This window comes from Crocodylus siamensis, chromosome 3 (assembly GCF_052110815.1).
Source record: "Crocodylus siamensis isolate JL-2025a chromosome 3, ASM5211081v1, whole genome shotgun sequence".
In the NCBI taxonomy this organism is placed as follows: Eukaryota; Metazoa; Chordata; order Crocodylia; family Crocodylidae; genus Crocodylus; species Crocodylus siamensis.
Genome location: NC_143397.1, coordinates 142,286,575 through 142,314,259, shown reverse-complemented (window position 1 = coordinate 142,314,259; position 27,685 = coordinate 142,286,575). Strand labels below are relative to the sequence as shown.

Sequence of the window (27,685 nt, the reverse complement as noted above, 5' to 3'; positions counted from 1 at the left end):
AGGATTGACGATTTGAACCAAGCTGACATATCCTGGGGTTTGGATCTCATTATATTCACTTCATCTGCTTGTCACCCTCTCCCACAAGCATTTTTGCACCTCCTTTTACCCTGCCCTTGATTAATGTCCTTGCTTGAATTAGTCTGTAAGGCCTACTTACTCACATACAAGACGAGGTTTTTCCCCAAGGAAAACTCAATAAATACATTGTTTATTGTTAAACTGCTGCCAAAGCAGCATGGGCTCAGTAATGGAAATCAACTAGGAAATTGATTAAATGCAGCCAACACATGACCCTTATGGGGTAAACATACTGATGGGAAGTGTGTGTGTGTGTGTGTGTGTGTGTGTGTGTGTGTGTGTGTGTGTGTGTGTGTGTGTGTGTGTGTGTGTGTGTGTGTGTGTGTGTGTGTGTGTGTGTGTGTGTGTGTGTGTGTGTGTGTGTGTGTGTGTCTTTAAAAAAATGGACAGTCCCTCCCCAGGAGGGAATGACCACTGGGCCCGGAGGTCCTTCAATACCAGGCCAGCACTCAGAGAGGCCAGAGCAAGCTCCAATACCCTCCCCAAAAATGCTGATTGCAATACTGAGCCAGAGCCAGCCCTGGCACCCTTCTTTTGGTGTCAGAAATTCTTGATCTTAGCCAAAAGGCTGAGATGCTGATGGGAACTTAACATAAGAAGATGTTAATGCAGCCTGTCTGAACAAAATACATGCTAGTGCCCATTGAATGCAGTCTCCCTCAGTGCTGACTCAGTGCCAGGTTGTGTATTAAGTTCTCTATTCTTTTACATGATTACAGTAGGAGTTATTTGGTGGGAGTCTGGGAAAAAGTGAAAACTATTTGGCATGCTGACAGTGAGATGGTTTGGGATGCAAGAAGTGCAAAGCTATCTTGATTTTTTTTTCTTTTTGTAGCCTAGATATGGAAAAATTCTTTTTTTTAATGTATTTTACTTGCATTTTTCAATTTTCCTGTCCTGTTTTCCCCTCCTCCCCCATAATTCTTGCCCTTTTAAAACTAAGATTCTGTGTGGCAAAAAACATCAATTTGAAATAAACGTTCTCTCAACTTGCTGAGCTAAGGCTGGGAATGCTGTTGTGGAGAAGGTCTTGCTCACTCGTGTCCACTTCAGACTAGCTCCTGGAAGTGAGGCAAGGTTAGCCACCTTAGAGCAGACTGAAACATAGGCCCAGAGCCATTCTCAGTCTGTCTGTTTCAGGCATGCAGATGATATACTTGGGCAGCTACACTGCCTCGTTTCCAAGAGTTGTCATGCACTGAGCACTCTCAAGTGAGGCACAAGGGCATGTAGACACATCTTTAGAGCTTAAGAAAATAAAGGCCACTGAGTTTAATCTCAGCCAGGCATAATGGGGTCCCATCTCCTCTTGTATTATATGTGTCTTTAACTTTGGTGAAAGTTATACTTTCATTTTGAAGCAGGAAACTAACCCAAAGCACTTGTCAGATGCTGGACAAGTTTTCTCAAACCCCTACCTCTCAGTCCTGCACATCGGAGTCTCTGTTTTAGCAGGAGTGCACCAGTCTTGCCAGTAGTTTTGTGATGTGCTAACTAGGGGACTAGAATGAGACAACCAAATTCAGCTTCATTTAGGTTAAAACCTTACTTGAAGCTACAAGTGAAAGGCAAAAGCCCTGACCCACTGAGTTAGATCAGTCTTAAAAAGGGTCAGGAGAATAAAGAGCTTATGTAATTTTATAGTGTAAATGTCAGCAGAATTTTATAGTGGTTTTTTTCAAATATGATATTGCAGCTGAGTTCTGTACCTTCTGTATATTAAGGATGGCACAATCCCCAGTGTAGTACAGAACTGTACTTATCCAAGCATTACTCAGGCCTCATTGCAGTATGCCTGGGCAAATATCCTCTAGCCTTCATTTTCAGTATCTGTTGCATATTTTGGCTGTATTACAAGTGATCTTCTTCCTCTGTAAATCTTGTGAGTTATTAATGCTAACCATTTCTGATTTTTAAAAGGGCAGCTGATATTTAAATGTAAGGTAGTATCTGGTTTTAATTGGCCAGAACATATTTTTCATGGTGAAATTGAAATAAAGATTAATTTATCCGCAAGTGCTACCATTTTGGAACAATTGAGAACATCATAACTAGCAAGAAATAACTTTTCCCATCCTTTTGCACCATTTATATCCAATTAAAAGAGGAAAAGTCAGCTAAGGATCAGTTTCCACCTTCAAAAGGAGTAGAAATAGTTCTGTGACCATTTCAGAAGATTTATTGTGAAGAGATCTACAAAATCCTTTTTTCCTGTTTTGCTTTTTTTTTCAAACTCTCTCTCTCTCTCTTAACTTTGACCACTTCTCACTTGCCATAAGGGAAGCTTTATTTAAAGAACAGTGCTTAAGGAATTTTCTTTCAGTGCTTATCTGTTGTTCAGAGCTCCAGCACTTACCTGCTCTACACCTGGAGCTTGATTGATTACACTTCACAAGATGTGATAAAGACACTTAAAGCTATTAGCCATATTCCCACACTAAAAATAATCTTTGCCTAGGGTTACAGGCAATGTGACTGCCAGTAGCAGACTTTATTTCTCCTATATGCCAGTTTATCAAGGTGTATACACTTTACTTTGTACATACAGTTCAAGTGTGAATGTAAGCAAGTTCATTCTTGCATTTTGATTAGTTCTGTATTAGAACAGGAAGAACTGCTCCATTTGCTTTAGCTTCTTATGCAACCTGTGGACAAATGTCTTGAAATTACAATGGTATTTTGGGGGGTGATATTTTTTATTGGACCAACTGTAAGTAACTGCCAGTGATAAAGTGAGAAAACAATTGAGAGGTTGGTCATACATATGTTGATCATAAAGAAAAGACAGTTGCATTCATGAACAACTGGTGCCTGCTGAGACTGGGGGGCACCGTTTGTAGGCAACCAGCGTCAGCAACCAGCAGCAAGTAGGACTGCCAGCAGATGCTGGAGGGGGTGGGCAGGGACTGCCCACAGACACTGGTAGGGCAGGCCGGGGCTGGCAAGCGGGGACTGCCCGCAGATGCTGGCAGTGATGTTGGCAGCGCGGCAGGTGGGTGGCAAGCAGCAACTGCCCACAGAAGCTGGAGACAGCGGCAGTGGCCAATCTCAGAGGGGGCACGTGCCCCCCATGCCTCTTCTACAAGTTGCCTATGATTAGATTAACTCTTCTAGATTTGTTATAGAACCTCAGGCTTCTTGACAGATCTGTGCGGGCTATATTCTCTATTGTGTTGTGCTTGATCAGCCATTTATACTTGTTCAGGTTTGGATTTGACAATTATGATGTTGGTCCAAAATCTGAGCTTCCTAAAAAAATTCTCTAGAATAATCCACCTGGATTATTAATAATAATCCACTCTGAGATCTTGTTCCTCTTGTATTTTCTGACAGATGGTGGCATCCAACAGTGACCTGAAAGGTCCTTGTGGTTATAGACAGACACAAAATTCTGCTTGTTCCCTGTCTTGCTCCTTATGTAGTTATTCTCATTTGTAAAAGTTCATGAAAAATGTTAGCATGTTAGAATGGTTAGCTTATTACACTTACCTTGCACTGGTGTGAACAACTCCCAAAAGATACATAGCAATGGAGAATGAATGAGGCCCAGTGACTGAGCGCATGTCTCCATCACATACTTGGTGTATTTCTGAGTTGCTGCATGCAAGCAGGAGCAGGTAGACAGGGTGTGTTTTGGAGCATTCCTTCCAGGACACAGCAAGGAAGTGATCTAAACCTATCCTGAGTCAACTGCAATTTCTCACTGAATTCAGTGGTGCCAAATTGGCCTCTGAATGAGAAATGGCATTAGTTTTTAGTGGTTTAGGGTCTTTCACTTCACAAGATGAAACATAAATGGCATTGCAGCCTCTAAACTGAAAAGGCCTTGTGGCCAGGCCTGTTACAGATCAAAATTTCATTCGTGTTGATTAGCTTCTAGAGTAAAATCAGTGGATAAATGCTCCACCTTATTCTGTGTGAAAAGTCAGCAGGTTGAAATTATCCCCTAAGGGAAGGAAGGTTTTGCCCTCCCACATAGTCTTTCATCCAACTTCTCCATTCTGGGCTCTTGAGGGATAGAGCTGTAAATGAACCTTGCAAAATTCTACTTGCCCGCTCACCCAGGGTGAAAAAATATTGTGATTGGTGAGTAAAATATTTTTTGTTTAAATTAACATCAGTAACCTCAGTAACTCACAGGCAACTGGCAGTCTAAAATGTAGTTCAAAAAGCAAATGTTGTTTGCATTTGCATCCCAAACAGAATATTTTTGCTTCTTATTTCTTCAGTGGGACATTTAATGCCCACTACTGAGAGTTACTAATTAGAGATGCCATATAGAAACACACAGGAAGGAAAGAAGTTCACAAAATATCCTGTTTCCCATCCCTTGGATGAGAATGGATTGGAAAGAGAAAATGAATCAAAGGATGAGCACAGGAATATAAAGTTAAACTGCAATAATTACAATAAGGGTTTGTTCTCTTCCACATAGGCTGTCCTAAGAATGGATTCCCAGCATGCCATTTCCTGTTCACATTACATTCTTTCTCATGAGAATCCACTCTGAGATCTTGTTCCTCTTGTATTTTCTGACAGATGGTGGCATCCAACAGTTCTTTGATGACTGAATGAAGCTAGATACTAGAATCAACAGCCAATCAAACCACGGAATACTGGAAGTGTTAGAGCATGATGGACAATCTATAGACAGTACGTATTTTACAAATTTGCAGCAATACTGAAAAGACATGACATAATTCCTTTTGGCTACCCCAGACAACAATAGGGTAGTAAGTCTCCAAAGATTAAAAGCCTTGGAGGAGCTTTAGCTTGTTTTCATTTCAAAGAGCATTTATGGATGCAAATGTCAATTTGGAGTCATCAGGCCTGATCCCATAAAGAGTGGTTTCCGAAAAATACCATGCTTCTGCAGTACTTAGCACCCAACCACAGACACCCAGTACTTTATATGATTGTTTCTGAAATAATGTACAAAATCTCTGTTACACAATATGAAATGTTCAGTAGGTCACGATCCTAACTCCATTCAGGTTAATAAAAAAGATTCCCCTTCACTACATTGGGTTTTGTATCAGGCGTTACATGTATACTCATAGTGTGTGTCTACATATGCATTTATGCTGGCTTAAATTTACTGCGCAGTAAGTGGGAATAAGCCGGCGTCTAAACATGCATGTGTTAAAGTTCATTAAAGCTGTGTGTGGATTGACTTGGGACTAAGCTTAGTCCCAAGTCAGTCCACACACAGTGTTATTGCACAGTAAGGTGTCTACACATGCATTACTGCACAGTGACTAATCAGATGTAAATTTGATACCTGCATGAGTAATTTTGGTTGCTGTGCAGTAAATGTGCATGTGTAGATGCACCGATCGTATATGGGATTCCTAAATACTGTAAATTTGTACAAATGGAAGAAAAAAATCTCTCCTCTTTCTTCTGCCTCACACCTACACAGATTTTTTTTCCTTTGTCATTTCTTTCCTGCCTTCATGTTTTTTGGGATGTTTTTGATTTGGAGAAATAAATCATTTTAGGCCAAGAAAAATATACAAACTAAATATGGGGATGATAAAAGACTTAACAGTGGCAATAGTAGCAATGTAGGTCTTCTGCTCCTTGAAATATAGGGAGAAATGAAACAATACTAGTTAGACCCCATTAGGCCCCAAGGCTAAGACTTCCCTGATTTCTAATAAGACCTGTCTAGGATAAAGGGCCCATTGTTAAGAGAAAATTATGGGAGGCTGGAAAGTAATATACAAGAAGAAGAGTAGTCAAGTACATAAGGGCAATTAAGGAGTTTTAGATGTATTCCATGTAGAGAACATGGGGCTTGTGAGGCTGTATCCCCCCAAAAAACCACCTACTAATAAATAATGCTTTTGAGTTTGGAAAGCTCTCTGGGTATTCTAGTCAATGCTTAAAGAAACCCATTTAGACAACACTTGACTCCTGGAAATTAGCCCAAAATTATTCCTTCCAGATGTGGACTGACAATGACTTGAACATAAAAAGTTAAAAATAAATATATACATACATACATAAAACTCTTGTCTCTGCTCCATGTTTACAAACTTTCCCCAAGCTTTCAGAATTTAGATGGTGTTTCAAATGAAGTCTACCAAGAAATTTCCAGTACAAAGGCAGAACAGGGCTTAAAACATTTACAGAAAATATCCAATAGCTAGCAAAAGAAAGGGGAAAATCTGATTGTTGGATGAAAATGAAAGCTTTTAGAACAGAAAAGGACATCTCAAAAGCATAAAAAAGGAACCTTCTCCTATAAATAGAATTCACTTAAATAAAAGACCATTTTAAAAGACCATAGCAGACCATTTTAAAATCTATTAGACAATTAGGTAAACATTTTTGTGGTCTTACTTTAATATTTGCAACCTTTTTATGGTAATACTTTGCAAGAGGCTCTCTAAGGATCTTGTAAGATTTCAGGGATTTCCTCTTCACCCACACTGTTATCGGGTGCTGGAATCCTGTGTATCATTGGTGAAGTTTTCCTGTGACTCGTTAATAAAGGAAGCAAGAGTCTCCTCCCTTCTGGGAGAGGATTCTAGGTTGTGTGACCTAGCGTTTCTCTCTGAAAGACTGCTTATATAATTAAGTGCATATGTTCAGATTCTTTTGTCAGCAGAAGCTGTGTAACCCACAAAATCAAGGGAGTTTGTTATGAAGAACTGGATGCATCTACATGAGATACTTACTGTGCAGTTGACTAATTAAATGCTCAGTAAACATCTCAGCATCTATATGCGTGTCTCTATTAGGGTGCACAAAATTAATAAACTCTGCCACAGGGCTTCAACACAGGGCTAGCCAGCAGGCAGCCTCCATACTGAAGCACCCTGTGTCACAGCCAACCCCTCTACAGCACGTGGACCTCGTCAGAAGAGTCCTAGGCTAGCAGGCTGATGCGCTGGGTCCCCTACCAGCCCAGGCGGCTCTGACCATGCTTCACATGCTGCATATAAATAAATGCCAGAACAATATGCTCTGGAGTTTTTTGCTCCCAGGTACACATTCAAATGGAGCACCTGGCAGCAAAAAAACCTCTGGAACAGTAAGCTCCGGAGTTTATTTGTGCACATTAATCACACATGTAGATGCACTCACTGAGACATGAGTTTTTAAGCCATAGTGTAGATGATGGGGAAATTCACTAAAGTAATTCACATTTTTGAAAATATCACCACAAACCCTAGTTCCTAGTTCTGCTTGCTGAAGCCACCAAATCTGCTATTGACTTCAGTGGATGGATCTACATGTGTGTTTTACTGCAGGGTTGATTAGTTAGCTCTGCAACAAAGTGTCACAGTCTATACATGTGCCCATATTAGGGTGCAGTAAATTAATTAACTCCACTGTGTAATAGTACTGCCAGGGACAAGTACCATCCTACAGCAGAGTACTTAACATGAGCGCAAATGCATGTGTAGACTGTGACTGGGGCTGGTTGGAGCACAAGAGTACTACAGTGTGGGCACCAACAGCTACAGTGCCAGCCAGCTAGCCCTGCACTGTAGCACCCTCATGCCTCAGCCAGCCTCTCTGCTGCCTGATGCCACCACCCAAAGCCTGGGGCTCACCCGCTGAGCTGCTTGCTCTGGGTCACCTGCTTCTGGGTGCAGCAGTGGTGATGCATAGGGGGTGCATGGGGTGCATGTGCACCCCCTGAGAGCACTGGTACACTCTCTGACAGCCAGCATTCCTGGGCAGTGGGGGCAGGAAAGAGCACTGGTGCCCCCCCTGAGAGCACTAGCCAGGGAGTGGGGGCGCCAGGAGAAGCAGTCCCCCTGCGACTGATTGTGCTCACCTGGAAATGCCAGCGGTGCGCTGCTGCCACTTGCAGGTTGGCAAAATTGGCTGTGGGGGGACCCCCTCAGTTGCTGACTGTCCATAGGAGGGACAAGCGCACCCCCTGACTCAGGAGTCAGTATTTTCACATACGCTTGGGACTGCCCAGGCTTGTATTGCTGCAATCTTTGGTGCACGTGAAATGCTGCGCCCAAGAGTAGCTGACTTTTGTACAAATTCCACCAGAGTTTATTGCTGCATCTAATAGCATGTATAAATGCACACAGTGAGAACAAGACCGAGCCCCTCTGACTTTGTATTGTCAGGCACTAATTTTTTTAAAAGGCCTCTAGTGGCTGATTTGGAAACAATTAGTACTGGCATTAGAATAAACTGTACTCCTGGCAAGCATGCCCCGGAATCAGCAAATTAAACTTCTTAAGGAAGATTCTAAGAGGCTGTTTTCTACCTTGTGGATGTCCAAAGGGACTAAGGGACCTGCTCAGATATCTGCTGGGCAATTTCAGCAACACAAGTAAGACCATGACATTCCCTTGTAATTTCTTTTAAATTGATTCAGAAAGAGAAACTGGCTTAAACAGGCGTTCTTATGCACTGTAGTAAACAACCTTTGGGGGAAAAAGAAGAACTAAATTAGGATTTAGGAAGAAGTAGAGTAAACTAAATCAGAAGAAGGAAATCTTCTGGAGCCAGTACCCATATAGGGTGTCATTCAGTTGTGGAACAGCTTTTCTATAATAACTCCATGTCTAACAAGACCTTAAATATGTAGATATGAATTTCCTTGTTAATTTTCTAATCTAACTTTTCTGTTATACCCCTGTTTGGCTAATAATATTACATAAAATTGTTAGCAGTTTTCTCATCCTACATGTGCATCTCCCATTGAGATCAGTGGGATGTTTATACAAATAGAGAGAGCAGAATATGGCCTGAGGAAATGGTGTGTTTAGTTACACACCCACAGACACATTTCCTTGGTTTTCTGAGATTGTCCCAGGATTTTAAACATACCTTTTCCATTTTCTATTTGTGGAAAAAGTCTAAAAAGTTCAAAAAGTCTATTGTGAGATATCGCAGTGCATGAGTGTATTATAAATGCTATAATTTCTACAAATGACGTAACTGATGATGTTGTCTAACAAACTGGCTATAGGATAAAGATTCTGTCAGAACATGCAATATATTATTTTGAAGGTTTACTTTTCATGATTTATTTTTGGTGTATTCTTTATCTGATGTAATTGCCTTGAAGTCCAGCCCTGTCTGTAGTTTTACAACCAGAAACAATAAAAAGGACTGTGCTGCCTTCCAGCAGTGTCAATCAGAGCCGTATACCCTACACAATAGAGGTTCTGCTACCAGCAGGGACACTTTTCGCCCCTGCTCCAGTATGGTGGGGCTGGGACCAGTTAGTACTTCTCCAAAACTAAGCAGTGCTGCTGAGGATGGGCATGGTATCAACAAGTAGCTGAGAGCATGGGCTAGTTCAGAGGTTATGTCAATACTGCCTTCACAGTGCTCTTCAGACCACTGTGGAAAAATAAGCCCTGACCCCATGTTTTTCTGCTTTGTGTTCTTCAAACCAGAAGTGAATCAGTAAGGATATTCCAGGAGTATCCGAAACTGCTGCTTTCAAGATCTGCAGCGGCATGCTTAAGGGCAGCAGTGGGAGATATCTCCAGTGTTTGCAGTACCTCAGTTCTGGGTTTGGAGTGTGATGAGCAAAACTGGTTAGAAAGGGGTTGTTTTTGGCGGCAGTCTTGAGTGTTGTGGAGGCAAAGCAGATATGCCTGTGGTATACTCAAGCAGCCTGGCCATACAGCTTCTGTGGACCACTGACCACACTTCATAGGACACTATTTGGGCACCATGTGGAAGGAAGTGAAGGAGGCACTGTTCTGCTTCTTTGGAAGTAAATGTGTCCCCAAGGCAGTACACTGCAATTTGTGTTGCCTTTTGTCACCAGGAATCAGGGTGTGGTGACAGAGCAGCTAAAGTCTCCTGCCCTAGCTCTGGAACCATTGGTGTGTACCCCACTCTGGAGTCATGCCAAAGGCTTACCCCCATCAGCCCAACTATAAATGGTTTCCTGATCATTTAGGAGGAGTCAAAAATGGCTGGTCATTTTGCTAACCACAATGTTTCTTTGTGTTCTGTTAGCTATAGAAAATGGTGTGCCTTGACCATGCCAGCCTGATAGGCCATCAACTTTTTCAGTTGACTTTTGCCACAAGGTGAAGATGAAGCTTCCTGCATTAGGTGGGTACTTGAAGTGCATAGCTTCTGAGAGAATTGGGCCCCAGTGCATTTTCCATAAATTCATGAAAAAAGTATTAAATTATCTTGGTTCTCTCTGTAACATATTTTTAAACGTGTAACATGGACATTATTATTTTAAGATTTTATTTTTTACTGTTAACATTATCGTGACCATCTGAATAAATCAAACAACCAGCTCACAGGTAACTTTCAAAATAGAATTCTACAATTAACATTTTTTATAGAAGAGGAAATGCCTCAACTGTGGTCAAACTGAATCAAAAAGGAAGGTGCAGGAACAGTAAAACCCAGTGACCTTAATGCTCAGCGTTTGTCTCTGTTTGTAAATGATGGCTCTGAACACACAGTCAGATCACTGTCGAATCCAGTGGAAATCCTCACTAGCAGATCCACTGACACAGTTGAAGGGCAAATTTATGTAAAAGTGGTCAAATTCTACAGTTATATGGAATCCAACATTCCCAGGGAAAGCAGTGGGAGTTTTAAATGTAGAGCTGCAAGACTGTAGTTGCTGATCCTTTGAGGAAGGCATTATGGCTTGAGTATGCAGGTTACAACAGAGGGGATGCACGTGGGTTCTAATTGAAAGCTTTCTCATTAGTTACGAAAGACACATTGGGCATCTTTTCATGTGCTCCCGGGAAGGAAGGGGAGAGGGAGAGCACTTTAATTAGAGTGGCTCTCGGAAGTTGCTCTAATTAAAGTGCTTGCAGCGTCATGTATATTTAGTGTCTCACACTTCAAAATGGTGGCAAGGGCACTTTAACTAAAGTTTGTTCAACAAACTTTAGCTAATGTGCCCCCGCCAATGTTTTGAAGTGTGGGGACCATTACACATGCTAATTAGTATGCTTCAGCAGACTCAGTTAATAGAGTCTGCTCTGATGTGTGCTGGAGTGTGCTAATTAGCACGCATCAGAGCAGACATCTGGCATGTGTATAGGTGCCTGTACATTTTGTTGTATCAGAAGGCAGCTGCTGGTGGAAAAATATGGGTACTTTACCAGTAAATTTATCCCTAAATCTAAAATTCCCCACAAAAATATAGTCTAATTTATTTGGTTGTTCCTCTTTTTCTTTACCCACCAGTTTCTATTCTTTATCTGAAATAAGTGTTTGTATCAGACATTAGTTTATCATACAGAACACCCATGTGAGAACTGGAGGTGATAATAAGGACATTTTGACTATATCACAGTTTTTCTGTTAGGAAGGTGTGAGCAAACATAGGAGTCACTATCTGTCATATTTTTAAGGAAGATAAGGGAATTACAAAATGGGTGTGTTCTATCTGTGGTCCGTATGGAAAATCCCACCTGAGAATATAAGCACTTGAAAACTATAAATTAAATATAAAAACAATATATCAAAACATTCAGTTACGGCTTTTGTCAGGTACTGGGTCACTTGTGTTGCTGTGTAAAAGAGGCATGGGGTTTTTTGTTTGTTTTGGTAAAATCTGTTCACAGTTACAAATTATTGTGAGACGCTCACTTCTGTCCTGCTTCTTCTGGATTATGTTTAAGCAACTTCTTTGCTGCTTGTACTAAACTGACAGTTAAAATAGGATGTTTAATAGGTTACCAGTATATAAAGAAATTTAGGTAGGATCATAATCTTATAATTACAGAAATGGTTTTATTAGATGGATTAAGAGGGTGTCTCTCCTGCAGACATTGTGCTACCCATCCTTAGTTAATCCTCACAATAACATGGCAGAGAAAATGGGAAGGAGAATCATTTGCAAAAAGAGCACGTTTTAAGAAACTTACCCCACTTAGTAAACATAATATCATGGGGAGGAGGGGTGGTCTTGCAGTTAAGACATTAGACTGGCATTCAGTAGATCTGCCATCATTTTCTATCTGAGCCGTCCATTCTTTTTGCATTTTGGGAAATTCTGTTGCTCCCACATCCTCTAACATATTTAGGTGTTTAATTTTCATTGAAATCATTGGAGGATCTGAGCTTCATTTTCTCTATGCTTCAGTTACTTATCTGTAAGACAATGAAGGCGCCCCTGCAGCCATTTTGAAGCACAAGGACACAGCATACGTAAGATACCAGACTGCTGGAGCATTCTCCATCAGGCTTGATTAATTGAGTCTGCTCTGATGCTTGCTAATTATCACACATCAGAGCAGGCATCAGGCACATGTATAGGTTTTTCACAGGGATGTATATTGTATATTTAACATAAATAGTCATATATATATATCTCTGTCTAACATAAATAGTCAACCATATAACATAAATAGTCAACTACAGGTGTCTAGTGTTAGGCATTTAATTTCATATTTAGGCTTTTCATAATTGGCCAGAAATATGGGAATGCTGGGTGCATCTACATGTACCCCCTATGGCACAGTTGTTATGGTGCCATCATTTAGTACTTGCTTTAGCAGGTTACTGTGCTGTCGCAGTGGTGCACAGTTATTTTTAGCAACTATGTCACCACAGAATGCTCATCGCTATGGTGACATAGCATTGGTATCACAGGTTGTGCCCTCCAATGCTACGTTGCCATAGCAATGAGCTACTTTGCTGTAGTGTGTCACTACGGTGATGTAGTGTCTCTTGTAGATGCACTCACTGAGTACTTGTGTTTCGCACCAACATCTCAAAATGTTGTCCTGTGCACCTATTCTCTTTAAACCTTTTAAATAATTTTCTGTTTGCAGATGGCAAAGGATTTCCACGTAGTGTAATGCAGGAAACCCCATTTCAAGCCTATGAGCATATAGCTGCCAGATGAAGCATTGTTGGGTGGTCTCCATTAGGATGCGAAGTCGATGTCATGAGTCAAGTACATTATCCTTGCAATCTTGTTAGTACGCTGTCCCGGGGAGCCGGAACAGGATTCACCCACGGCAGTGACGGAGCCTGAGCAGGACATCCGCCGCTTGTTTACGCCGGCGCGGCTGGAAATCGGCACTGGTGCCGGCAGTCGGATGCCAGTGATAAAAGCGGCTGCCGAGGAAGGACGGTCATGGGATCCAGGGAGGAGCCTCACACCTGCCGAGGCAGTGGATCCCAGGGTGGAGTGAGCTGACAACCTCGCAGCCACCGAGAACGAGGCCCCCACAGGGGGACGGGCCCTGAACCCCTCAAGAGGAGGGTCAAGGAGTGCCTGGAGCGGACGAGCTGCCACCCGCCCGGCCCGAGGGATAAAGAACGGCAGCCGTAGCTGAGCGGCTGATCTCCCTGAAGGTGAGACTGGGGGCCCCGGCAGGGAGCTGCAGCCTACCCAAGCAGACGGGAGGACATCAGCAGTGGCCAGCCCCAGCACGGCAAGCGAAGAGCGGCAGACAGACTCTGAAGATGAGGGATCCAGCGGCAAGGAGTTCTGGGACTGCGAACCTGAGGCATGCTGGACTTACAGGTCCGGGGTTGGGGCACCGACACCGGAAGGCGATACCTCCAGGGAGGGTCGGGCCCGGGAGGGCACTGAGGAGGCGCAGTTGGGTGGAGGCCATTGTCGGCCACCTATGGCCAGAGACTAAGATAAGGGCTGCCCGTAGGAGACCTAGGAAGGTCCAGGCAAAGACCTAGCTAGTAAGGCTGTGGAGACCTAGCTTTAGTTTTCCAGGTTCTTTTCCATTAAAGGAGGAACCCCGGTCAAGGAGTATAGCTGGGGAGTTCCGGCCAGGGGCCCATAGTGGAAACCCCGTCTTGGCCGGGACCCAGTCCCAGGACACCCAGGGCACGAGGAGCCCAAAGATAAGGGTCAGCCGGGCCGGCGAGGCAACCGGCCTCAGGACAGGGAGCCGGGATATTTGTTAGGAGGCGACACCCGAGGAGGCATGAGGCCGGGGTGCAAGGGGTGGTGGAGCCCCACAACGTGACCGCTGGGGATCCCAGGCTGTGGAGTGACCAGGAACTGCCCTACTGAGCCTAACAACAAATTGTGGCGGGCTAGAACCAGGGCAGGGACTGGACAACCTAATACCTACTCCGGGTCAGCGGTATCCCAGGGTGAGCAGCGACGGTCCTCCATCCCCAGGCGGCTACCCACAGGGAGAACCCCCCCAGTCCGGCGGTCACATACACAAAAGAACATCTTTTTTTATCCTTAACCATAGTAGACACTAACAGTAGCAAGCAATTTATTTGCTCAAATTCCTCAAATTCACTGCTGCAGTCAGCCCTGTGACCAAAAAGTTCTGGACATGTCTGGGTATATCTCCAGCATTCCTGAGCCTGTCTGCCCAATGCCCTCTTGCTGCATGTACCAAGCTTGGTCGTTACAGGGGTGTTCCTCTTGGCTGTATGATACATGCAAGCAGGAACAGATTGGTTGTATGTACTTGGGTGTGTCCATCCCCAAGGTCAGGATAGGTAGTCCTGTCTCCCTGCTTCTTCCCAAAATGTTAAAAAATACTTCTTTGGCATTTTGTATTCATATCAATCACCTGCATTTGCAACCCAGGGAGTGAATCTACACAAGACACTTTACTGTGCATTAGACTAATCTAATACACAGTAAAGCATTAGTGTCTACATGTGTATCAGACTTACTGCACAGTAAATTAAGATAATGCACCGTTTGCCAATACCAACAAATACCGGGACTAGATTAATGATGCATTAGCTACTGAGCTGTAGCACATATGTAGATGCTGTCTGGGTGCAATTTGTTCCCAGTCAGACTGGGCAGCAGAGGATCACAGGGGCACAGGGGGCATTGGGAGGGGGGGAGTTGTCGATGGCTCCAGTTCAGAGCTTGGGACTGCAGTCCTGATTGGTGACTCTGGCTTGGAGCAGTGCCCCATGGCCAAGTGATAGCAGCACCCTGGGACAGCTGACCTCCGCTCCCTGGAGCCCAGACCTGACGCCTGTGCCTCCTGCCATCCTGGGCCTAGCTTCAGGGCAGCCTGGAACTCCCCCTGACTGCTGCAGGGGCACAGCAGGTCAGGGAAGCAAGAGCAACCCTGGACTCAACTGCTCCCATTGGGAGCAAATTTGTTCCCAGTGTGGGCGTACATGTAGACGCATTCCTGGGCGCAGTTTACTGTGCCTTATTTTAATATGCAGTAACCTTATGGCACTTAATTGCATATGTAGATACACCCAGGGAGACCTACCTGGGTTAGCTTTGTTCAGGTTGGCCGAATCAGTTTACCGCCTCCATTGTCTGCAGCTGTTTTACTATATAAAAGGATTTAACAGTTTCTTCCAGTGAACGGGAAAGAGCACAGTTGGCATGCCCGTTGGCTTAATGATGCCTGCAGTTGGATCCAAGACTCCTACAACGGCAATTATTAGCACTTTTCAGAATAAAAATATTTATATAGGGTATATATTTTCAAAAGGGCCTGAGTGAAGGTCAATAGGACTTGGGCGTATTTTTTTTAAAAATTGCTCATAATTAACAGATGTTTGTGGTCCTGCAATAAGAGAAACTATTTTAACAGTACTTGAGTGAAAAACCAAATACTTAAAATAACTCCTTGGTTGAAAAGCTGAATGATTATTTAGCCTCATGGTGGGGGCACTAGCCTAGGGGGTGGAATGCATGAGTCCCTGTGAAAGTTTAATTGTTTATGCAACATGGAACAGCATCAACAGACAGTTGGAGAGCCCTTACTAATTACTCTTTGGGGTGGTTTGTACGACACTCTACTTACCCTCTAAGATGGTGGATAGGGCCACCCTAGTTGACAGGATACACTCAAATCCCCTCAGATAGAGGACAGGATTGAACCTGGGTCCCCAACATCCAGGATAACTATTGTAATCACCGGGCTATTGGATAAAGGAGACACCACCTCATCCTCTTGCTCTGAAAACTAGACCTTCACTTCCCTTGTTTTCACTAAGAGTGCCTGAATATGAGCTTCTTCCTTTGGGATTGAATAGAGCATTTTATTCAATACAACATGAATTTCTTCAGTTTTTCATGTAAGAAAAACTGAAATGTTTTTATTTTAGTGTGATCTGATGTTTTTTTCAGGTTAGCAGTCAAGCTGAAAAATGAATTATTCCCACAGCACTCAGCACTATACACTCTGAACAGTGGGTTATACAAACATGTGCAGTTGATTTTAGTTCTTTTCATTTAGAAAACAAAGCAGCTAGCACTTTTGCTTATATTTTACTTCAGTGGGCTATAGCAAATGCATAAGCATTTGCAGAATAAGGGCCAGATCTGTGAACTTAATGTTGTGGACAACAACCACAGAGGATAAATTCCATTAATTTTTATCTGATTTTCTTTCCCTTGTTATCACCTGCAGCTTGTGCATTGTACCTGACTATTTTAATAGCCCTCTGTGGGTTGGGAATTAATGCTTTGCTTGGTAGACCTGCACTCTTCTGACTTGACCAGGCTGTTACCTTGCATTCTGCTCAAGCCAATGGAGGTAACTTGGTGTAGAATGAAAGAGGAATCTGTGTCTAGATATAGTAAATTAATTGGAATTTATAGTCACAAAACTGTGGAGGCTAGATGGATATCTCATTTATCCTCTGAAACATAAATGAAAATTGCATGTAAAATATTATTAATAAAACAGATGGCTCCTTTAGTTATTTTAGGCCTGGACTCTGCCAAGTGCAAATACAATAAATAATTTTAGAGAGAAAATTGGGTATGCCAGTCCAGAATCTGTTTTTGTGTTTTTTATAGGGATGCCTAGACTGTTTGATCAGCATGGGAGAGCAATTTGTTGACTCACGAACCCCGCTCTCTCTGATTACTGCTTACATAGCACTTGAGTAGGGTTGGCCAAATACCTTCAAGTCAAGTACCTTGTTATTATGAACATGAGTGCCAATAACAAAAAATAGCCTACATGTCACTTAATAATAAATCATGGAGCCAAATAAATGTTTTTTCTAAGAAATGCTCAATTTACATTTCATTGTGTGACACAGATCTGTTTATGTTCAGGGATGTGATAACACCTAAAAATATTTCCCTTTTCAGTGCAGCATCATGACATCAAAGTTACTACGTAGTCTGGGATCTGTTTGCAATCAGGCAAACCAAGTGGCAAGGGAAATTTAAGAGCAAGACTCTCTTGTAGAATAAGCTATGTGATAAACTATGAAGATCAAGAGGTAAATATAACTGGCCATGTTCTGCAGTCAAATTCTACCTCCTTCAGGGCCACTTTTGGGATATTTAATCATGCAGAAAAGGGATCCATCATCTGTAAACACTGTCTAAATGAGGCAATGGTAAAGTTATAATAGAACATGCATCCCAGATGAAAAGTTCCTAACAATTCTACCTGAGGTCAATATATAAAATCCCATCTGAGGAGATAAGCACTTGGAAACTGTAAATTAAGTATAAAAAAGGTGTCAAAACATTCAGCTATATGACATTTCCATAATGTTATTTTAAGGCTAAATCCACAAAAGGTCTAAAAGCAACTCATTTGCTTCCTAATTGTCACTGTCAGCACTTATGTTCAAATTTTAGAGCCTCAAAATTCAGCCTTACCTGGTATCTAACTTTGGAGGTTAAAGTCTGTAAGTCTGTAGCCTAAAGTCTTTAAACTCCTAAGATTTTGCCAGCCCAGTTCTCTAGGAGACTGAAAATCTGCTGCTGGGCATTCCCGGAATTGCCTTATCTTGATAAGGATGAGCAGGTGGGTACCAAACTCATAGTTTAAGCCCCATCAAGATCCACAATGTAAGTGTTTCCTCTCCTGTCTCACCTGTCAGGCCTCCTCAGGCAAATATTCTGAGAGCATGCCCACCAGGCTGCACTCAGCAAAAAACACAGCCAGCAGAGTTCTTTCACTCAGTTGTTCAGTAGTGAGAGTATTTGCTCGGGATGAGGGAGACACATTTAATTCCTATCTCTGCCTGACATGATTTGAACACATATTTCTACCACCTGTAGGAATGTTCTAAACACCTGGCTATAGGATACTCAAGGGGCATGTCTGTATGAGACGCTTTACTACACAGTTGATTAATCTACTACATGGTAAAGTGTCACTAGGTAACCGTGCTCAGGAGCTATGGCACAGTAGATTAGTCTACTGCGTGGTTATCTGCTACCTGTAAATACTGGTAGATTTACCACACAGTAACTACTGCACAGTAGCATATGGTTAGATACCTGACTGGGAGCGTAGGGAACAGGAGAACAATCCCCTGTCCCAGCAGCTGTCAGGACAATGACCCCCTGCCCTGGCAGCTCCTGATCCTGGCTCCACAACCGGAGTGGTGACTGGGACATTGTTCCCTGTCCATGGCAGCTGCTTGCTGCCAGGCTGGACTCTGATCATGGAGCCCAGCTGGGACAATGTCCCTCTGCCCTGGCAGCAGGCAGCTATCAACCCTGGTTCTGCAGTCAGAGGGAGAGCTGGGACATTGCTCCTTGCCCCAGCAGATCTGATCCATGTCACAAAGCCAAGGCTAGGATTTGCCTGCTGCTGGGGCAAGAGGGCAGGAAGGCATAGTCCCAGCTGGACTCTGTGATCTGAGCCTGCCCCAGAAGCTGCCTACATGAGGACAGTTCCCCACCCAGCCTGGAGCCCGCTGACACCTGCCCCAGAATGGGACAGGTCCCAGCCAAGCCCAGGCTGCTAGGCACAGGGCTTGTCCCATATGCACAAGGCAGGAGAGCTCTGCCACAGCAGCTGTTTCCTGTCCCTGTGCACATCAGAACCATTCCTGATGTGCAAGGGGCCAGGAGATAGCTGTCATTGCAGCTGGCAGAGCTCTCCTGGCCCCAGGCACATGAGGACTATCCCCATGCTCCCTGCCAACCCCCAGGCTAGAGCACCCAGGGGGAGCCTAAAGCTTCCCCTTGCTGCTTCAGAGAGGCAGAACGGAGCAGGAGCAGATCTGCTTCTCAGAGGGAGCACATGTAGATGTGCTCCCTGGTAGGCTTACTGTACAGTATTTTTACTGAGCAGTAAGCCTACTTCGAAGTAATAGCATGTGTAGATACACTCAAGATGTACTTTACTTAGTCCCTTAGTTCACTTTGCATGACATATTGAAATATCTATTGGATTGAAGATCAAGACAGCATGACTCTATAGGCTGATGTGCATAGTACTCATCTGGGTCATGGGAAACAGAGAGACTATATAACCTTTTTATAGTAAATACGCATTAGAGCATAGACTCAAACCCAGGTTTTCTTCCCATACCTATGTAGCTAAGCTCCCTCCCTCCCTTTCTCTCTGACTCAGTGAATCCCATATTAGTGTGGCCAAATGAATCCCAGTGGATACCACATGAAATGGAATACCATGCAACATGGAGGAGGGAACCATGCCTTCTAGAGTACCCATTAGCCTGACAGTTTGAACGTTCATCTGAAAGGCAGAGATAATTCAAATTCACTTGACCAGAGGGAGGAACTGAATTGCAGTCCTGAGTGAGTCCTCTAATCACTACCCTGTTGGATAAAAGCAGTTAAGAATTCCTCCTCTTCCTCCTGGCTGTACTGGGTGAGGTGCCTAGCTCCAAGTACTGCCTCAGAGTAATGAACCCTCCAGCAGATAGTCACAGAGAGGGGTAGAGTTTCAGATATATCTCACTTCTCATTACTACCTTGTGTGGCTCCTTGCTCAGAGCTCCGGCTTCTGCAGTTTTCATTCTTAGGTACCTAACGCTTCCTATGCATTGTTTAGGGAACCTTGGTACCTTACTTAGGACTAAATATTCATTAGCCTGCTTGGACTCGTAAAGAAGTTAGGTGCTGCCATGCTGAGCATTTTTATGCCTCAGTCCCTTGGTGGATCTAGGCCTTAGACAATATCAACCTTGGGACAAGTGAGTATAAATTCACTGATATACTTAGGCATAGAGTTGACCTCTGCAGTGGTCATAATGTTCCAACTGAAAGTTTCTTGTTCTCAGCTTGATCCATGTTATATGCCAACCTGCACATAATATGACTGTAAAACAGTTGCTGCCCTTCTGTCATCTCCGAAGTGGCTGCCTATTAATGTTGAGGGGAGTAAGGATTTAACTTACAGAGTTTGTGCAGTACTTTGGGGCAGCATTCCCTCTAAGCTGCGTGGCGTGCGCAGCCATGCAGGTGTGCTTATGCTGTGCTGTCAGGTGCGCCTGTGTGGCCGTGCACACCGTGCAGCTTAGAGGGAATACTGCTTTGGGACAATCATGTAGCATGGAAGATGCATTATAAAACATCAAAATACATTAATTTTTATGATAACACACATGCTCTTTCCTTTGTAAATTAATTAAGAAATGTTTTATTCCAGAATAAGTGTCAGCACAGTTGTTCAGCAATACCTATTGCCCTTTAAATTCACTCCTTGTCTTAATGCAAATTAATTTGCAAGTGTAGACAAGCCATAAATGAAGAGACTTCTTAATATCATAAGACTGTCACTGAATGTCAGTAGGCCATTTTGTAGGGCAAAACGGCGCTCTCTTTTCCAAGTATTGACTAAAATTGAGTACTGAGTTTATTTCCTGTTATCCAGTGACACACCTAAGAGTGAGTCTGGTACCAAAGCTTGAAACTGAACTGAAACACATACAGTGATATCTCTTTTTTCCTCTTCTCTTTCACTTTGAGCAATAAATCCCCGGAGACTAATAACACAGTAGAAATGCTGTGGCACTGTTGGAAGGAACACAACAAATAGAAATTACATAGAGTCTGCGGCATCATAGTATTACTAGAAAGACAAATAAGAGCTATTGTACATCATGAATAGTCTCATCTCTCCAGCAGCTTCCTTAAGAACTCTTTTTTAAAGCATCTGAAGTTAATTTGTTCTTCAAGTATTGCTGGAGTGGTAGCATGCAGAGGTGAAATCATACCCTCAGGAGAGGTAGCTCAACATTAACTGCATGTTGCCACCAATTTATTCCTAAAGAGAAATGAGAAAAGCTAGTTCCTTCCCAAGGTTAGTTTTCAGCCCAAGGTTCCTCTCCTGGAATTGTTACTTAGGGCAAGATGGGCCATAGTGTAGTAAAATGAAGTTTCAGTAAGGACTAGACATAAAATATCATGCAAATTCATTTGCATCTAGTCCCTTGTACTCAAGAAGAATGTAGTTCTTGAATGAGCCCACTACATCCTGTCTAGCCCAATTTTTTTTCCACAAGAGTAAAATTAAGTTAATCACTTCTGGATGGAGATCCACAATTCCAAGTTTCTGCCTGAAGCCCATTTTAAATTGGAATTATAACACTCTAGACTGTACTGGTATTTATAATTAAAGTGATGGCACAATTTGAAATAAGTATTGCTATAAAAAACTAGGCATTCTCCAAACAATGCATGCCTTTATCAGAAGGTGTGCACAAACTCAAGAGCCAAATGGAGGTTATATATGGATTAGTTTATCAAGATTTAGTAGAGTTCCTTAGCATAAATCTCCTTTTACATGTTCTCTTAAGAGTAGTGCATTGGAAACCTGTTAATCTCCATTCACTTACCTAATCAGGTTACCCTAGCTCCCTGCTAGAGGGTAATCACAACTGTTTTCTAAGGTGACTTGGAAACCATGGGCCAATACTCTCCTGTCATAATGCCAGTGTCATCAGTGACTTTATGCCAGCTGAGAATTTGGTCTTGCACGTCTTATGGCAGCGTGCGCCAACCTTTTTAACAGGCATACCCCCAATTAGCCCTGTACCCTCTGAGTGCCACTCCTATTCCCTTCCCTAGCCTGATCTGCTGCCCTGCTTCTGCTCCCTGCTCTGTGCTCTCTGCCCAATCTTCTGCTCTGCTTTCTAGTACCTGCCCTATCTGTCTTTGTGCTACCTCTCCTCTTCCCTCCCTGATCTGCTGCATGCCACACACAGACGCTGTCCATGCCACTTGTGGCACCTCTGCTTTAAAAAATGCATCTGAGGAAGGGTGTCTTCCAGATAAAGTACCACCTTGGAGGTTGGGACATCTAGGTTCAATTCCCACAACTTTTGTGTAAGCATCATCAAATCACCTAATCCCTCAGGGGCCTCAGTTTCCCTTCTGTAAATAATTGTAATATAAAATATGTGTGTCAAATAATAGCAAGGCATTAGGTCTGTGATCTCATCCTTTTGTCAGTCTTGTCTATTTGGGCAGTAGGACCTTTGTCTCAGTGTTCTTTTTCACTGCTTATACAGCACCATCTGTTTATACAGCACTATCATAGGGCCCAATTCCAGGTACTGCAGTCATACAAATGATAATACCTGGTGCCTTTTACCCAATAAACTGGGTGTGTTCCATTACTGAAATAACTTCACCATTTGTATTCTAGACAGTCTTCTGGCTCAATGTCAGGGACGCTTTCCTCCCTTGCCCTCTTTTTCTGCTTATCTCACCAATCTCATATGGGGTTTTAAACCACAAGTTTTTATCAATCATACAATTAATGTGAACTTCAGTGAAAATAAACAGTTTTTGTCAGCTTCTTCTGACAACAGTAAGAATTCCTGAGACATGCAATAGTATAGGTCACTCACCACCTCTGCCACTCAATCTGTGAGAAAATGTGTCCTCTTTTTTGTGCCATGCTAGAGAGGAGGGGTGAGTGTTTCCTGTGTAGTGAAGCTATCATCAAGTTTCAGTCCAAATAAAGCTGAAAGGGTCTGCAGATTGGGGGGCTTTTCTGGTGAGACTTGCTCTGTACATTTGTTTTTCTAGTACTATAGTTGCCAATCAAGGGAACAAGCAAGCCACGATTTAATCCAATGCAGACTAAACAGCAACGGGACTAGTTATGGGAATTTGCTTACAAAGGGATTTCCTGTTCTGTTGGGAGATCAGTCCCAGTAAAAATAAGGTGGTTAAGTGATTTACTCTGTGGCTTAACATGTAAGTATGGAAGTGATAATCCCAGTTTAACATCTAAAGCTCATGATTGGGATACTACATAATGCCCATTGAGAGATTTATTTTCTTACTTTTCTGTTTTCAGATTGCATATTTTGGAACTCAACACAATGTGATCAACACAATCTCATTTACTTTTCAGACTTTAGTGATTGCTCAGTGTTGCTTACACCTCTAAAAGCAAGGTTGTTATAATAGTATCACTTCGTTATCTTGCTAGCGAAATGTTCTCAAGGCTGTGAGCTAAGCTTATTGTACATAATATCTGGTACAACTCCATTAGACAAAAATACTGTGTACATGAGGGAGTAGTCACAAAAATGGAAAATCAGGCCTATCCAATCTCAGCATAATTTTGGAAATTATCTGGAATATGAAATTGTTTCAGCTGATGCAGTCATGAATTCCCAAACACATAAAAATGATTATATCATGCCCTGTGCTCGAGGGAACTCCTGTTTTATGTAATCAGGACATCATTATAATAGATAGCCTGACAAATTGGTCAAAAGTCACAAAAATAGTGTAGGACCCTCTTGTGCTGTAGTGGTCAGCCCAGTAACAATCACTGCATGGGAATGTTTTCCATGAGGCAATAATAGTTTGCTACTCTATTATGCTACCCGGATGCACAGTTGAAGTATGCTTTTCCAAAGTGAATTACAAACATACACCCTCTTCCTTCCTGCTTCATAATAAAAGTCTTGTAAGAATAGCTTCCCAAGTGAGAGGTGATTATGACAGCAATCATTTTCAGTTTTAAATGTCCTTCTATTTAATCGGAAATGATTTGCATGTAAGGTAAGTGCTGCTGCAGGGTGAGTGAAATGCACTAGTGGATGGTGTAATTAATGAGTAGTTTGATTGCTTTGTTTATATCCTTCCTGAAAATACTCTCATTCCTTTGGAGGAAGGGAATAGAGAAGAGCTTTTATGTTTCTTCCATGCTGGGTTTGATTACACACAGCACAGGTGCACAGAGCTGCACGTAGAAGAGCAAAGTAAAAAGCATGGAGCGAAAGAGTGAGCCCACAGTTCTGTGTTAGTGGGAATGCTGCTATGCATTCACAAAGCCTTTGCCTGCCTATTGACTATGGCAGAGAAAAATGAGCCAAATCCTTCATTAGCTCTGTGAGAGTCATGCTCACACTGTCTCCTCCCATGTACACATTCACAGTCATATACTTTGTGTTCTTGCAAATGAGAGCGTTCACTTGAAGGACTTGTGAAATAGTATTCCTTAGGGTAAAGACAAACCTAAGGATTGTTTTGATATCAAAGGATACTGATATAAACTGTTACAACTGGATAATTCTGGGAGCATCTACACATGCGCTTTAATGCGCAGTAGCTTATTCTACTGTGCATTAAAGTGGCGCATAAAAAACCATGCTAATACACTAATGCATTAAGCATCACTTTAAAAGCATGCGCTTGCATTAATGCACATATAGATGCACCCTCTGTGTGCCAAGAACAATTGCATCTTCCACTCTGTTTCATTAAGGGCCAGAATTAAGCTAGTCTGTAGGTGACCAGACCATGCAGATATAACAACTACCTCCTAGCAGGCTTCAAAGTAGTTAAAAACGTATATTTGTCCACATTGTTGTCTAGAGGGGAACACCTGCTGCTTAGCCTTAAACACTGTCTACTTTCCAAATTGCACCAATTCAATCAAATCTGAATCTGCATCTGTCCCACATCAGTAGATGTGACTTAGAGTTTCAGCTCTCATGTTTTTCTTGAGCCACTACTTCCCCCATGTTGTTATAATCAGTTAGACTGGGCATCTGACAGAGGAATTCTTATATGGCTTATGCCTTCACTATCCCAAGGCATGCCTGCCATGGCAAATATTCTGACTTCATTCTTAACATCTGAAAATTTTGTGTCTTCTTTTCTGAATAATTTTAAAGTTCTGGATAACTTTCTGAACTTGAATGAATCTAAGTGTCTACTATAGTATACTATTCAGTTTAATACCTAGTATCTTCCTGAGCCATTTGCTTTCAAAGGCAACTAGATGTCTGCCTAGCCTTTTCATGGATTTCCAGCTTCTACATCCGTATGTTAAAATGGAAATAAAATTTTAGTTGCAGATTTGTAGTATGGTCTTTTAAACTATAGATATTTAATGAACAAATATAAAATAAGCTAGCTAAAGACAGCTGCTGCCTTGCCAATTTCTGACTTTATTTCCTTCTATATTTCCAAGTGAATTGGTTCACTTCTTGTATACCTTTTCTTTCAGCTGCAATGCTTGCATTGGCACCTGCGAGGGTTCTCATTAGATTTGTGTTTTTTAAGTACCTTTTCAGTGGGGGATCAACTTTTGGTTTTCACTTGCAAGTTGGTTGAGTTGTTCTAGAGGAAAACAATGTCATTAATAACATCTAAATATTCTTGCATTCTGTTATTAACCTATTGTAACAGGGAACCCTAGCCCTGTTACTAAGAGGCAGGGCTGACTCTTTAAGATCTGGGTCTACAGGAACACCAAGCACCAGAAGGGTAGTGTTTAATAGCCCAACCACCTGGCCTGGTCAGCTGACAGGAAGGGGATAGGCCTCTGGGCACAAATAAACCCCAGGGCTGAGGCTGGCAGGGGGAAGGTCTCTGGCAAGTGGCCAGGGGAAGAGAACTCCTGCATGGCAGAAATACCCAGGAGTGCTGTGGCTGCTGGTCAGACTTTTGCTAATGAGGCTCCAGGAGTCTACAAGATACCCAGAGCTGGGTAGGGGACACTCAATGCTCAAGGAGCAGTTTGGGATTTTTAAGGAGCCAGAGCGTGGCTTATAGGGCTTATATTATGTTATAGCCCAGGGGCTCATATTTATGTTATTGTTTATCTGGTGGACTGGCCTAAGGCTATTTGGGGATGAGAAGACCTCAGTGGGGCACACTACCTGCAAAGCCCCAGTGCCAGGGGTGTGCAGTGACAGGGTGGTTGGACCCCAGCGCCAAGAGGGGCACAGCAACAGGGGGTGATCAGACCCCAGTGCCGGGGGGGTGCAGCAACAGAGTGATTAGGTCCCAGCACCGGGGGGGACAGGAACAAGGGGTGATTGGACCCCAGTGCCAGGGGGCACAGCGACAGGTGGCACAGAGACAAGGGGCAGCCCCCAGTGTCAAGAGGCACAGCGACAGAGAGTGAGCTGACCCAATGCCCCAGGGTGCAGGTCAACATTTATACACCATCTGCAAGGTGCAGGCTACTGTGTAGGGGAGGCTTGGAGCTGTGGTTAGTGACTCCTAGCATCGGGGTATTAAATGGGCAGCCTCCCACCTGAGTAACATCATAATTATTGTTCCATCCAGGCATGGCAGGGGAGATAGGTGGCCAGGTAGCCCAGAGACAGAGGGTTAGGCCTCTGTTAGACAGCCACTGTGATGGACCCCTGTCACATCCACATATTGCATTGTACTGCATTGTTCAGCTGAAATGGAAGGGATTTTGCTTCACTGTGGAGCCCAGGCCACAATGCCTCAGAAAGCACATTGGTTGCTCCTGGACCTGGAATGAGGAATGCCATGAGCTGGGGTCTCACTGCTCACAGCCCCCATCACCAACTGCATCACCATGACCCCCCTTAGGAGAACCCTCCTGGAATGGTTCTTGAAGGATGCCATCTAATCCAAGTACTCCGATGGCCTGAGGACAAAACCCAACCAGAGCAGTCTTTGAACTCACCTTGAAGTGGGACATCCACAACAACTTCACGCCCAGTGGGAGCCTCACACTGTTCGTAGACTGTCGCTTCACCTACTGCACCCACTTCAACTGCCTGCTGCTCAACAGCACCATACGGTATCGGAACCACAACACAAGGAGCCGATGCTGCAGCTATGAGATGGAGACCCTCCTGCATACAGTGTGTGCCTGCAAGCCCCATGCCACAGCATGCCAGCTCCTCCACAGTGTCATCCAGGACTGGCTGGCCAAGGCCATGCTGGCCTCAGCAGGGACTGTGTCTGTCAAATACACCATTCCGTGCTGCGAGAGTCAGATTCATCATCATTGTGACTGACGAGGAAAGCAAGTGTGTTGTGATGGTAGATGTCACCAACCCATTTGAGAACCGACAGCAAGCTTTTGTCAAGGCTCATGAGTGGAAGCAAGAAAAAAAACAGCTGCTGGTGGACACCCTGAGGAACTGGGGATATGACATGATGGTTGAGGAGCTGATCGTTGGGGAGCTTGGACCATGGGACCCCAGCAACAAGAGTGTGCTGAGCAGCTGCCATGTATCCCACTGTTACACCAACCTGATGCAGTGCCTCATAGTGCCTGACACCATCTGCTGGCCCAGGGACATCTAAGTGGAGCACATCACGGGACAGCACCAGTACATAGACCCCCCCCAGACTTATGACTGCAAGCAACACGGGGGAACTTATCTATCCTGGACTCTTCCCACCCCCACAATTGTATTTAATTTTCTGTTATCCGTAACTTTCCATGCACTTTTTGTAAACCACTTTTGAACCCAAACGTGGCATCATTGAAGGAGTCGCTGATATATTCCTGACTTTATAAGTGTTGCATTCCCCCCACCCTTGTCCCCCTTTTCACCCCCTCAGCCCCAATCTTAGTTGTCTACAAGTTTGATATGTAACTTAGTTACTTTCCCACCCCTACCCCCAATCCTCTACTATGTAGCCCCTCACTTGTGTCCTCTGTATTTCCTTCTGCCGTGAACTTTGTGCATTGAAATTTAACTTCTAATAAAGTAAATCTCCATT

General features: G+C 43.3%; 1 long non-coding RNA gene and 1 pseudogene across 1 annotated transcript in view; one reads left to right on the top strand and one right to left on the bottom strand.

Annotated features, from left to right (window-relative positions):
* The window catches only part of LOC149868927 (uncharacterized), a 291,022-nt gene extending 276,318 nt beyond the window's left edge, over nucleotides 1-14,704 (top strand). Inside the window, exons 6-8 of the long non-coding RNA XR_016441043.1 lie at nucleotides 4,621-4,734; nucleotides 10,042-10,140; nucleotides 12,843-14,704. This is a non-coding gene — a long non-coding RNA (uncharacterized LOC149868927). The remainder of the gene's footprint in view (nucleotides 1-4,620; nucleotides 4,735-10,041; nucleotides 10,141-12,842) is intronic.
* LOC149868928 (U2 spliceosomal RNA) lies at nucleotides 486-661 on the bottom strand (annotated as a pseudogene).
* Nucleotides 14,705-27,685: the final 12,981 nt, after the last annotated feature.